Below are 14,682 nucleotides of genomic sequence, written 5' to 3' on the forward strand. Positions count from 1 at the left end.
TTTGAATATAAGAATGTAAATACTGAGTTGAGAGAATAGTCAGGGGATTTGGGTGATGGGAGACACATCTATGGATTCAGAATTTCAATAGCTTACTGTTAAATGACGGATATACCTTTCTGTCTGTGATGTTTTACAAATCAGATATTATAAGTAAAACATGTGAAATAATATAGCAATATCCTGTACAATTATGTGAAAACATGAATAAAACTACACATCTTCAGATGTTATACATACACAAGTGTCCTACATTAATAATACAAAGTTATTATGGCTGTGTGTACCTTGTGTGCACCGCCTAGTGGTTAAAGCACGTTATTGAATTAGTTGTGTATATGATATGTCAATGAACCTTAGAAAATCTTGAAATCTTGAAAGGGATATGCAAAATAGCCATTATATACAGTCTTTAATTAACTATTAGTAGAGAATAACGAGTAATGAATATACTTTATAGGGATCTGCAGATAAATGTTTAGTCTTCTCAAGCAGCAACTATCAAATATCTCTCCTGATTGTTGGCACTTGACAATCACCTTTCCCTGAATTTTACTCAGGTGTAACTAAAGCCTGATTTAAGGGTTGTTTATATTTCACATCATTAATCAGAATCTGCAAAGTAACTAAAATAAATGTAGTGGAGTAAAAATACCAGGTTAACCTCTGAATTGTAGTGGAGTAGAATTGCTGTTTTGTTTAGTAATGGATATTGAATATGGAATAAAGGTTTTGACAAGACCTGGTGTAACAATAATCAAAAAGGACATTAAAAGAGCTCCAGATGTCAATGATCTAAACAAAACAGCACACCTGAAATGTATATTTAAATACTTTATTAAGGGCAGTGAATTAGTTTTTTCTGTATGTTTTTCAAATCAGTGTTATACAGTAAGTGTCATAGACAGTGTTACATTGCTATTATTATCCTTAAAATATATATAAAACAAAACCACTAATGATCTTTTTTTTTGGGTGTTTTACAGTTAATACTGTTTCTGCTATTGATGGTTTCATTTTTGTGAAAAATAATAAAATAATACAATTCAATAACGTGCTTCAACCACTAGATGTGACTTTCTATCAGCTGTGCACCGTTATGGTGTAAATACAGCCTATCTACCAATTGGATCAAATATAAAAGTCAGCCGAATTAGTATTGATACTGCAAGGAGACGTATTGTGTGAAAAGAAATGTAAGATGTTGTTTAATTGCTGATATATTTATGATCCACGTCACGTTTTCAGTTTTGGCGGCAGTGCTTCCTGTTTGTCCAGAAGTCTTCTCATCAGGGCTCTATAAATACAGAACTACGGCAGATATGTCATATTTAATGCAGCCGAACCGTGTATTACAATGCCGTTATGTGATGACCTCCAAACAGAAAAGTAAGCAAACTCGGAATAAAGTATTATTTTATTTAAAAAAATGTTTTCGGATTTCACATCAACAGTAAGTCCGGTTAACTAAAATGTCCGTGCGGAACAATAACCCCAACCCATAGATCCGTGGGTGAATAATGTCAATCACCACATTACACACATCCCTTCACATTTACATTTGAATTTACATTAAAGTATTTCGTGAGGCCTTCTAAAATGTTTTAAAATATAATTAGGGTTGTAGTTGAAGAGTTTGTAAATTGCGTTGCCTGGCAACGCAATCGCACAACGTCACGTCCGTTAATTCCACATCCACACCAGTCTATGATCCACAAACATGGATTAACATCGATTTAATACATTAATGTAGCCTTTGTTTCTGCTAAAAGAGGTGTCGACCAGCTAGGGCAACAAGAAAATCGGCGAAATCAAGTGTGACGATTAAAAAATAAATTAAAAACATCTCATTTTGACAATAAAAACCGACCAATAGGCGCGGTAGACCATTTGCTTGGCACTTCCGGGTATTTCTCCACTGGTTGGGCCATGTTAACAATACCGTGTAACTGTCACGTTTGAAGGGACGAAACCGTGACATATTCACGTCTCCCAGCATGGTAGATCGTCACATGTTCACGTCTTGCCGTGATACTGGGTTGCACGGGCCACGATCTTAGCTAGTTCAGAGAGAATAATCAGCATTGTGCATAACAAGATAGAATCATAACACCTCTATCAGCTGACGCCAACAGGCAGAAACAGGGAGACAAAACACTGAGAGCACAGCAGCCAAGGTTACAGGTGCGTGTGCTCAGTCAGGACTGTATGGACTGATAAACTGGGTCAAAGTTATGGGCCTTGGAAAATATTTCCCCAACAGTATATACAAGTAGTATCTCCATTCAAACTTGGAGAACAAAACAACTAAAGGAACCAATTAGCTTGTACTGCATTTCCTCCTTAAATACCCTGAAGATTGTTCAAAGAGCTTTTTCGTCAGAATATCTTTTCACAGTTCGGGAAAACATGAAAGCTTTCACTTACCACATCCAGAATGGCATAGAGCAGCACTTCCAGAGAAACCCGTGTGGGGCGCTTATAGTTTTTAACGGGGCGAGTCATTGGTTTTGGTCAGCTGCAGGTGGTTCAAAACTTCCTGATAACTGCAGTTATTCTCAGGTAACACCCCATCTACAGCAAAAACATCAAGACATTCATAAATTGACCAATTACATAAGAATGTAATGTGGAAACATGCTCTTTTAAACTTTCCTTCTAAATTAGAACTACTTATGTTTGTCTGGACATTATTCTCTGTGGGTAGGTTTTTGTTAGGAAAATATGACTCGACACCAGGTTGAGAATCAATAATCAGGTACTAATGTATTCTTGCAAGAAGGAGCAGAGTTAAGTCACATACAAAGGATATGGGTTAACTCACACACATGGGGTATGTTGCTCAACGGAGCAGGAAAAAGCATCAGGCTTATATAGTCCAAAACACGGAGATAACAACAAAGTCGTAAATCGAGGTGGCGCTAATATCATCCGCAGGTGTCAGAAAGGTGTCGGAAAGGTGTCGGGGACATCTGCGACGTCTTCTGGAAAGAGTCACGTACTTCCTTCACGCCTCATAGAAATGAGATATTTAGGAGACAACAAGTATGTGTCTTCTCATAAATATCAACAACCTGAAATGCCCTGCCTCCTCCTATGATTAGAAGATGCAGCTGCAAGGTCGTACACAGTATCAGTGCATTAAAACAACCCATAAAGAGGAGACAACTTGTATTTTCTCCAACATATCCCTCCTGTGTATACTTCGTATAACATAGAACTTGGAAAATACAAATGATTATAAAGATAAAAAATTAATATACAAAAGTACCCAAACGGCTGAGGTAGGCACATGTTTTAATGTAATCTGAATGGATGTCATGGCCTAATTCTTTCTCTTTGATACATCGTCAGTTTCTATCACTCAGACCCGTTAGTGTTTCCCTGCTAACGTCCACTCTTTAAATTCTACTGGGTTCTGTTGGTTTCTTCACTGGTTTGAGACAAGCGCCCCTATTGGAATCACCTCCTGGGAGCCAGACTTCACCACAGTAGAGGCGAGTTTCTGTCTTTAGGTTTAAAGGTCCCATGTCATGCTTTTCTGGTTATTACCCGTCCCCTTGTGTGTTATGAAGGTTTTTCTGCATGTAAACGGTCTGCAGAGTCACAAACCCTTAAAGTACACCCTGTAGCGAGTAAAACTGTAACACACACAAACGCCTCGTTGGAGATTTCTCATTTTCCAATGTTTTCTTCCTGGGTATCGCTACGTAGGGATACCCAGTAGCCACGCCCAGAGCTATGGCCGCACCCTCTGCCAGCCTTTCACAAAACAAAGCTTCCCAAACCTTTCAGCGATTCATGCCGGATATGTACAGCACTGAAGAACGATGCTGTTCCTACTTTGTTTGGACCAGCGGGAGATTCGGGTACACAACCTGTAAGTATTCATTGTTGTCTGTGTATTTATGATGTTTAAAACAAACAAGGTATCTACCACGACTGTTTAAATGGGTAAACGTTTTTCGGGCTACTACGTTGGGATCGAAATGCTCTCCGCAGACCCATGCTCACAGCGTTATAAACCTTTTTCTTACTCAATATCAAGCTACACTTATTGTTTTTACTCCGGCTGTGAGTGTTTGTGTGTGCTCAGGATGAGTTTCGCTTGTTCTCCTGTATCGCCGACACGGAAGCCTGTCTGCCCCTTGCAGCAGCGAGCAGCAGCTGCGAGCAGCAACGAGCCTCTCAGCCTCGCGACCAATCAGAGCACACTGAGCTCACAGGGAGGGGGGGCAGGAGCTCCAACAAGCCGTTTAGGACAGAGAGTGAATACCGGTGAATACACATACTTTACAGAGATGCTGTATGAGAAACCAATGTGAGATTGGAAAATTGCACAATATACATCTATTTTAGTAGACCTCAACAATGGAATTATGATCAGTAGAAATGGCCATGACATGGGACCTTTAAACAGCTTCACAGTCAGGTGTATCCAGGATGGTCTCTCCGCCACTCTAACTGCAGTAGGTGTAGACAGGAGTACTTGGTAGGGACCCTCCCACTTGGCCGAGTGCCAGGTCTTCCTCTTCATCGCTCTGGTGAACTCCCACTCTCCTGGGTTCACTGTCTGTGTGGAGTCAGGTACTTCCTGTGTAGAGGGGACAACAACATTTGTGATCTCTTTTCTTCTTAACATTTTTGCCATATATTTTGCTGTGTTTTCACTCATACTTTTGTCCTCTCTTATAAATGTTTTTTACTCAGGCAGATAATATGGTCTTGCGTATAACATTTCAAAAGGTGACAGCCCTCTAGCACTAGGTAGGATGTGCATGCTTAGCATCACTGGTGCTAAGCATCTCATCCATGTTTTCCCTGTCTCGGCCATCATTTTCTTTAGTTTAGCTTTTACTGTACCATTATTTCTTTCTATCAATCCTGCTGACTGTGGATGATAAGAACAATGTCGTTTTAACTGTATTCCAAATAGGGCTGTCAAATCCTGAATGACTTTATTCACAAAGTGTGTGCCATTATCGCTATAGATCTTTTCTGGAATTCCAAAACGTGGGATTATGTGATTTGTCAGTGCTTTAGCAACTGTCAATGTATCTGGATTTCTAGTTGGAAAAACGTCAATCCATTTTGAGTACAGTACAGAGTTTACCGGTACAGTGATTGTTAGACAATATTTCATTCCTTCACATTTATTTAGTTCAATAAAGTCCATGCAAATGTGCTGAACGGATACTGGGGCTCAGGTATTTGACCTCTCTTTGGTCTAAACTGTCCCTGAGGGTTATACTGTGCACACACAGAACATGCTAAACAATTTTTTAGTAGTAGTTTGTAAAGCCATAGACTGTGAATATCTTTTGTATTATGTCCACCATTCCCACTGTTGAGCCGTGGTCCAACCCATGGCTCAATATAGCTGCATATCTAAATAAGCTTTTTGGTAATACCTTCTGTAGTTTCCCACAATCCCTCTTTATTCTGTGTACACAATTTCTTCTTCCAGTATACCTTCTCTTTGTCAGTTGCATTCGCTTGCATGTCCGTTAGTATGTCATGATCAATGTGTTGCATATTTTCTGAAATATATTGGTCATTGTCCTCACTGTCTTTGCGCTTGTGTGTGTGTGTGTGTGTGTGCGTGTGTGTGAGAGAGTGACAAGAGCTATATTCAGAGCTCTGCTGCCTTACAATCTTTCATCGTTGCTGTTGTATGATAGGTGTTTAACTACGGTATTTAGCGTCCACAGCACCTCCACTTTTAGGGTTGACGTAGACCCAAACGTCGCCCGGAGGTCCCGCGGTGTTGTTGCGGGTGCGGCGGGCTTCAAACACGTTCCCCTCCACTGGTTTCAACCAAGCACTAAATTCGATGTTTTCCAACCAAATACGGTTGAACTTACACTTCCCCATATTTATTTGTAAGTAGATTCGAAGATACCTGAGTTTCTGACTGCCGCTAGCTGAAGCTTGGTTGCTAGGTTACTAGCTGGGTGTTCTCCGATAAGGGGCCGGGGGAAACAAAGTTATGGCGCATTTCCACTACACGGTCGGCCTCGGCCACACTCGGTACGGCTCGGTACGGCTTGGCCGCGTTGGGCCTTAACAGGGCCGACTCACTCCATGCTGCGCTTCCATTACAGTTTAGGAACTGGGGTAGTTACTATAGTAACGCAGTGTAGGCGGAGCCGTGACGTCATCTTCAATGAGAAATCCAGCAACACAACACAGCCGTTAGCTGTGAGCACTCAGAGCTCACAGCTCCTTATATATGTTCAGAAACTCGACAAAAGTTAAACAAGTACACACCACAGACTGCCTGTGTCATGGTGAATACAGTCGCTGCTTTATTTATGTCTGTATAGGCCGTTGTTGTGAGTGTGGACGGTCGGGGCATATACTGCGTTAGCTTAGCCAATCTCCATCTAGAAAAACACGAATTTTAAAAGGTTTTTCGCCTGCCGTCTGTCTGCAGACTTGACAAAGCATTAATTCATGGTTTTTACTAACCGGTATCAGTATGTTGTTACTTCGGCATCATTTTGAAACGTGTATTACAATTAAATCACGGTCAAATATGTCCATCTTGTTGTAGTTCTAGCCCTCTTGCCAGCGCTCCTCTCTCTAGTGTTACCTTTTATACTGACGGTATCTCGGCACCAAAACCGTAGTTTCGGATACACACCGGTGGTTTCTGACTTGGCTCGTTGTCAGCCGGTAACTAGCTGTCCAGATATTTCGAGGGGAAAAAGGATGAAGACGATGCGTTCGGGTGCCGTGGGAAGAACCTCCGTTTATTTACGTTCTTCAATTACATGGACACTGAATTGAATACATACAAACTAGACACTATACTCCTTTTCTGACCACTTTCTCTATACTTTCGTCTCTCTCTTCATACCTCCGCACTTCGCCTTGGCCATCACATTTTACACACACCGGACTTCCAAAAAACCCACAACCCCTTGCGGCTGCTACTCTTAAAGTGACAGGCCAAGCCTGTAACACTACCCCCACTCTGGATGATGATAAAACAACCCTTAACATCACTCCAGCATGTAAACATTATAAAAGGAAAGCATGAAACATTAATGGCAACACATTCCCCACAATAATCCCCATTTCCCACAGTCCTTGAAGGCGTCTTCCTTGCTGTGGAAACAGCTTGAATCATGAGGCAATGTCCATAAAAATGTCCACGAAGCATACTGCATAGATCCTTTTTTCTTAACGTTTCAAAGGTGTATAAACACACATGCTGACATGTACATAACATACTGTGATGTAGTTAATCAACCCAGTTAAATTCAACACTGTGTGACTTCACTCTATATATGATGTGGCTCTTAGGCATTACAATTGTACCATCTGTTTGGTTTCTCTAACCAGTTACATCCTGCATCAAGTGTCAAAGCAGTAAAACAGTATCCACATTACTCATTACCACAGGCAACTAAATGAAATAGAGCCACAAACTGTGGATGTATAACAATATAATTAAATAACTTTAGCTTAAGAGCATAGAATTACTCTGGAACTTTTTTTTCCTTTACTGAGTTAGGAACAAACCTGCTGACACCCTGACTCAGGTTAAACTATAACAAACCCTAGTGACTGACCCAGTCACCTAACATGTCAGGAACTCTGCGGACTCGCTGGGGTCTCTGTAGAGGGGTGGAAATCCGTAGGGGATCACTGGCCGGGGCCCTGGAAGGGCGCTGAGTCCGAGGAAGTCTGTCATGAAGCCAGCTGCTGCTCGGCGTAACTGGCAGTGAAGAACCTGGGTCCTCGAGAGCCTCCACAGCTGGGTCCTCTGCGTCTGATGGGGGGTCCCACAGGTGGAGAGGCCCGATGACTGTGTCAGATGAGTTGAGGTCTGGCTGAGGGGGCGGCACCTCGACAGGCGCCCAGGCTTCTGTGTCTTTGAACACCCAGCTGTTGTCTAATGGGGTCCTGGAATAATAAGGCTTGAGCTTGTCATGGTGGACAACTTTGACTTTGGCTCTGGGGCTCTTTTTGAGTCTATAGATCAGGTCATCCAACATGCCTACAATGAAGTAAGGGCCCTCGTAGGATGGCAGAAACTTTCGTACCTTGTTTTTAACCCTTTTGGTGCCTTTAATCAGGTGCCAGACTGCATCTCCCACTTTGTGTTGGGTTTGAAATGTTTTTGTCATACTGTTTTTTAGCTCGCTCAACAGATTTCCCAAGAGCTTCTCGTGCCAGCTGGTGAGACAGCTCCAGACGTTCTCTCAGTTTCATGACATATTGAGGGGGGGTGTTAGTGTCGATATTGTCATTGTCAGGTGGCAAACCAGCGACCAGGTCGACTGGCTCAGTGACTTCTTTTCCAAAAAGCATCATATTTGGTGTCAATCCGGTGGAGCTGTGTCGAGTTGCTCTATAAGCCATGAGTGCATAAGGCATCATGAGATCCCAGTCCCAGTGACATCTGTCTGCAGTAGTAGCCAGGATTTTCTGCAGAGTGGCATTAAAGCGCTCTACCTGTCCATCAGACTGTGGGTGAAATGGGGTAGTTCGAGTCTTGTCAATCCCCAGCAGCTCGCACATCCCCTGGAAAACAGCTGACTCGAAATTTGTGCCCTGGTCACTGTGCAAGCACTGGGGAGCTCCGTACCTACACACCCACTCAGAGGCGATCTTTTCTGCCACCGTGGATGCTTGCTGGTCTGGGATTGGATAGGCTTCTACCCACTTACTGAAGTAGTCTTGCACTACTAGTATGTAGCTATTGTGTCTCTCTGTTTCATTTAAAGGGCCCATCACATCAACTGCAATCCTCTCCATGGGGGCACCGACTCGCACCGTGCCCATAGCCGCTCGAGGAGTTTTCTTCGGGCGAGCTTTAGCAGCACAGCTGGGGCAGGTGCGGCACCAGAGTGTGACATCGTCCTTCATGTTATACCAGAAATATCTGGTTTGCAGGCGTGTGAGAGTTCTTTCTACTCCAAAATGGCCTCCCACAGGACCATCATGCATCTGCTCCATCATTGAACTGCGGTACATATGAGGCAGCACAATCTGGGGGTAAAACGTTGTTCCTTCAGTGCTATAATATTTCCTCATTAGCACTCCATCTTTCTGGTTAAGTCTATTCCACTGTGCCCAGTATGATTTGGTAGCGGGGCTCAAGTGGGCTATGTCTGCATATGGCAGCCGGCCTCTCCCTTCATCCATCCACTTTTTTACTGGTGCAATGTCAGGGTCAGATTCCTGAGCCATTCTCAGCTGTTCTTAAGTCCACCCAGAGAATAAACTGGTGTTGGGAATATCACTCACCCAGTTGATGCTTGGATTTAGCAGGTCATAGTTGTTATTGTTGTCACTGTAGGCATCCTCTACCCCCACTGGAGGAAACTCTGGCTCAGCTACCCCCACTAGAGGTTGCTCTGTGGGAGTATATATGGCAACTTCAGCTGTACTGTCTGTCAGGTCACACTGGACCCCCTTATGCTGGTGTCGCTCGCTGTCATGCTCTGGCACTGTGCAGGGGCACGACTCCCTGCAGGGCCTCCTGGAAAGTGCGTCTGCATTTTGGTGGTGTCTCCCCGGTCGATGAACCACCTGAAGATCATACTCTGCCAGCTTCTCTAGCCAGCGGGCCAGCTGTCCCTCTGGTTCTTTTAACCTGGTTAACCAGCGCAGGCTGCTGTGATCAGTCCGGAGAGTGAATGGTCTGCCAAGCAGGTATTGTCTGAAGTGACAGGCAAACTCCACGCCTGCCAGAAGTTCACGTCTGGTGGTGCAATAGTTTTGTTCTGTGGCTGACAACCTCCTGCTTCCATAGGCTAGCACCCTCTCCTCACCCCCCTGGATTTGGGAGAGGACTGCTCCGATTCCCCAGTCACTAGCATCGGTGTTGAGAAGCATCTCGCCGCTGTCAAGGGGGTAGCCTAGGACAGGAGCTGTTGACAGTCGTCCTTTCAGCTCTGTGAATGCCTCCTGGCATTCCTCTGTCCAATTAAATCGTGCATACTTTTTGGTCAGCTCGTGAAGAGGTTTAGCTATCGTAGCAAAGTTTTCCACAAAGCGTCTGTAATATGATGCCAGGCCCACAAACTGACGTACCTCAGAGATGTTACGAGGCGTAGGCCACTCTGCCACTTTCTTCACCTTCTCTGGATCAGTAGACACACCCTGGGCTGAGACAATGTGGCCAAGGTAACCCACCTTCTCCCGGAAAAGGCAGCACTTTGACGGTTTCAGCTTCAGGTTAGCTCCTCGTAGCCTGGCGAACACTTCACTGAGCCGGCTTAGCATTTCGGAACCGTCCCGCCCCAGGACGATGATGTCATCGAGATACACCAAGCAGGTCTCCCACTGCAATCCCACTAATACTCTGTCCATTAGCCTCTGAAACGTGGCCGGTGCATTGCACAGTCCAAAGGGCATGGCGTTCCATTCAAATAGCCCCTTGCGAGTGCAGAAAGCTGCGGCTTTGCGGGCCCTTGGTGTCAATTCCACCTGCCAGTAGCCTGAAGTCAAGTCTAGTGTACTGAAGTACCTGGCATTGGAGAGTGTGTCCAGAGTGTCCGGAATACGTGGCAGGGGATAGGCATCTTTAATAGTCCTTTCGTTAAGGGGTCTGTAATCCACACATAATCGCGGGCTTTGGTCTTTCTTCCTCACCATGACAATAGGTGCAGCCCAGCTGCTGTTGCTGGGACGAGCTACACCAGACTCCAGGCTCTGCTGTACCTGCAGATCTGCAGCAATCTGTTTGTCTCTGGCCATTCTGCGTGGCGGCTGCTTCACAGGCTGCCCAGGAGTAGTCTGTATGTCGTGCTGCACTAAGCTGGTGCGGCCAAGGTCAGTGGGCCCGGTGGAGAAGACATCACCGAACCTCCGTAGCACGTGAGCTAGCCCGGCTCTGTCCTCCTCAGACAGGTGAGCACAGCTCTCTGCATACATGTCCTGTAGATCAGGGGTTCCCAACCCCCGGTCCGCGGACCGGTACCGGGCCGCAGAGGTGTTACTGCCGGGCCGCGAAATAGCTGTGAGTTTATCGTAATATTTGCAGAATTATAAATATATAAAAATATTTTATCATAATATTTTTTCAAAAAGTGTTTAATTTTCGCACCTATGCCACCAGTCATATTATTTCATCCAGTAGCTCGTGCACACGAGCATGTTACCGGTGCGCCAAGTAGGAAGAGGAGCGCACAGGAGACAACCGTTTGATTGCAGACTGTTATGTTTATGTGGGGAAATGGTGGTGCATACATTATTTGAGATATATTTCAAACTCGGACTTCATTTTAAGGACATGTCGGCCAGGGGTGTAGAGCTATTTGTTTAAGCACCGGATTGGCAAAACAGAAGAGTAAACCAGTCTGCCTTGATCTATGAATTAATGTCCGGGACTCTCACGATCTGCTGCCCGCAGCTGCTTTATAGAAGGAAACCCTCCTTCACTTCTTAAAACGGCTGCAGCATCCGGAGGCAGCGGGACGTATACTCCGCTTCTGAGAAGTGCAGCACCAGTATGACTGTGTTTAACTTCATCAGAACAGCTTAAGAGTGACTGCAGGCTGCTACGTGTTAACCACACACACCTATACACACACATCTACACACATCGAACTGCCCGATTACTCCCCCTTTTATTAGTTTTATGAAGGAGATGTCCAGTCAGTCACCAAGGCGCATGATGTGTGTGTGTATGTGCTCTGCTCAGCTCAGCTCTGTGTGTTCGGTGTGTTTGTGTCTGTCCGACACCGGCATTTGTTTTCAAATGTTTATGAACAGTAATTTACACACATATGGCTAACTCCATATATGCGGCTGTTCCCAAAATAAATTAGTTTAATCTTAATCTCGATGTAGTGCTAATGCTGTCGGAGTGCACCGGAACGAACGACACTATCATAATATCTTCTGAAAACAAATGCCAGTGTTCATAATGCGGCTTCTCCTCGTTTTCCCAGCATTCACTGGATTATCCGTAAATCATACAAACAAAACCAAAACGTTAATTTATCTGTTTTCCCGTTTTGGTTTAAAAACTGAATAACGTCGGTTTTTTGGTTTTCCGAAAAACCAAAAAATGATACCGGTTCTTTTTTAAACTTTGTTAATATGTTTTGGATGCATATTGTTCTAGTATTTGTTCAGGCTGTTACATACAATTAGCCTCTGTTGCTACCTGCTGGTGGTGAGTAAATATTAAAATCAGTTAAAATTGACAACCGGTCCGCGATTTTTTTTTAATGTATCTGCCGGTCCTTGGCACAATAAAGGTTGGGAACCCCTGCTGTAGATGACTGGGCACAGATATAACAGGAAAGTCATTGGGGTCTGATGTTACTGGGGACTTGGTCGGATGGAGATCCACTTCTCCCAACACCTCCGCTGGCTGAAGAACTCCGACCACCACCCCTCTCTTCAGAGTAACAGATGCAGGACCAGGATTGTAAATCCGCATGGGAATGTTGGAGGAATGCCGGGTCTGTACAACAATGTGGGCTGCCAGGACGTGCTGTCTCTCAACAAAGCCTTTAGTGGGGGTCAGCATCATATCTTTGTTAACAGCAGAGCGGAGGCGGGCAGTACCAGGCACCACATACTCACACCCCGACTCCAATACTGTTGTGCGGGATACCCTGACGAGGTGCACTTCAGGCTGTCTGCTGGGTTTTGAGCGAGGCACTCTCTCACCGAAGAGGGTGATTTCCCTGCGACCATAGTCCAAGTGAGCATGTGACTGCAGCAGAAAAGGGTGCCCCAGGATAACCTCTGTATTTTCAGCTGTGTCTGCTATAATAAAGTTCACATTGGTTACCTTGCTTCCGGCTTGAACTGGCAGGTTGACTTCCCCTCGGACAGCGATGCCCTCGGGACCGATGCCTTGTAATACTTGTACGATGGATGGCTGGATTTGAGGCCTCGATTCAACAGGAATGGCGTTGAAGTGGCGGAGGGGGAGTACATTCCTCCGAGCGCCAGAGTCGAGCAGAGCACACAGTTCATGTCCCTGTATCAGTATCCGGATACTCATGTCATCATCAGAGCCTTTATTGCATGTGACCACCGTACCTGAGTCAGGAGCTGGAGTGTTATTAGGTGCATGCTGTTTGCGTTTTCGGGAAGAGGGACAGTTCCTTTGTATGTGCCCCACACCAGAGCAGTTGTGGCAGATGACTTCTCTAGAGTTCATTTGTACAGGTTTAGCTCTGTTAGGCGACCACTGCTGGTTAAACCTCGGTGCTTTACTCTGGGTGCTAGCGGGCTCCGCAGCCCACTCTTCAGCCACCCCGAAAGCCTCCATACAGGCGGAAACATTAGCATTTTCGTGCACCATAGCTGCCCTGGGTCTCCGCTCTGCAGCATTGCGATAACCAGACTGCATTAGCTGTGTGACGGCTCTGGCAGCCCGTCTGGTGGCTTCATACCTGTGGGCTATCTCGTAGACTCTAGCCAAGGTGCGCGGCTTGTCCTCCAGTAGTCTTTGGATCACTTCTGCATCGGCAAGGGCGTTGGTGAAAATCTCCACACTGATGACGTCCTGCTCCGGCTCATTACGGTCAGCATACACAATTGACACTTTTTCATAGATGTCGTCTCTTAACAGGTGCAGGGCCTCCCCCGGTCCTCTGACTCTCTGTCTCAGTTCAATGCCTATGGCAGCAGCATGTTCTGAACACGGTCCGTAGGCCGCCTCAATCTCACTCACCATCCGCTGATAACTCCAGCGAGTAGATCTGGGGTTCTTGTGGATGATGGCAGCCGCGGGTCCAGTCAAGCTGAATCTGAGATGCACAGCCATAGTCCTCTCTGACCAGTGGTTAGCCTCAGCACATCCTTTAAAATGGAAGAGGAAGTCTCTCCACGAGCCAGCCCCATCAAACTGGCTTGGGCGTAATGTTGGTATTCTCTCTCTGTGTCCACGGTGTTCATCTTCATCACTTGTGTCCATATAGTCCTCTCTGTGTGCTGCACGAGCTGCAGAGCTGCGTGGTTCAGACCAAGCTCTCCTCATGTTAGGCTGATCGCACTCACACTGGCCAGGTGCGGTCCCACAGTGCACAGCTGAGCATGTGTGAGCTTGTACTTTACAAGGCAGTGTGGCAGGCTGCTGCATACAGGGTGTTAATGGTGACACTGGCGGCTGAAGGCACTGTGAATGAGCTGAGTAACTTGGGATGGTCGGCATAGAGTGGCTATAGTCCATGGAGGTGAAAGGATTAGCTGGTTTAGCTGAAGTTGATACCATGCTCATTAAACGGTCACATTTTGGTGGAAAGGGGGTGAGAAACTCACTATTTGGCTGTGCTTGCTCCTTTGTCGGCATGACGAAAGGGTTAGTTGGCGCCAGTGATGCTTCCGGCGGCGTGGCGTAGCTTGCGGCTCCGGCTAGCGTTAGCTCCATGCTAGTCAGAAAGGGGTTGGTGCAGTCCCCATACCCAGTATAATCCATAATTGTCTGGTCAAACATGTCCACCTGACTTTGAACAGCCTCATCAATATTCACCAAGAATGGATTAGAGCTTTTCCGTGGGCTTTTTCCGTTAGCTGTATCAGCTTGTCTCAGTCTGTGATTAGCATTAGCGTTAGCTCCGAACGCTGCCATTAAATCCACTCCACTCTTCTCCCCCGTAGAAAAATAAATAAATCTCGGACGAGCCCCCAATGTTACCTTTTATACTGACGGTATCTCGGCACCGAAACCGTAGTTTCGGATACACACCGGTGGTTTCT

At 45.5% G+C, this 14,682-nt stretch overlaps 1 pseudogene; it reads right to left on the minus strand.

Moving 5' to 3' along the window:
- Positions 1–8,006, minus strand: part of LOC117473388 — a 38,767-nt pseudogene extending 30,761 nt beyond the window's left edge.
- Positions 8,007–14,682: the final 6,676 nt, after the last annotated feature.

This window comes from Trematomus bernacchii, unplaced genomic scaffold (assembly GCF_902827165.1).
Source record: "Trematomus bernacchii unplaced genomic scaffold, fTreBer1.1, whole genome shotgun sequence".
Classification (NCBI taxonomy): domain Eukaryota; kingdom Metazoa; phylum Chordata; class Actinopteri; order Perciformes; family Nototheniidae; genus Trematomus; species Trematomus bernacchii.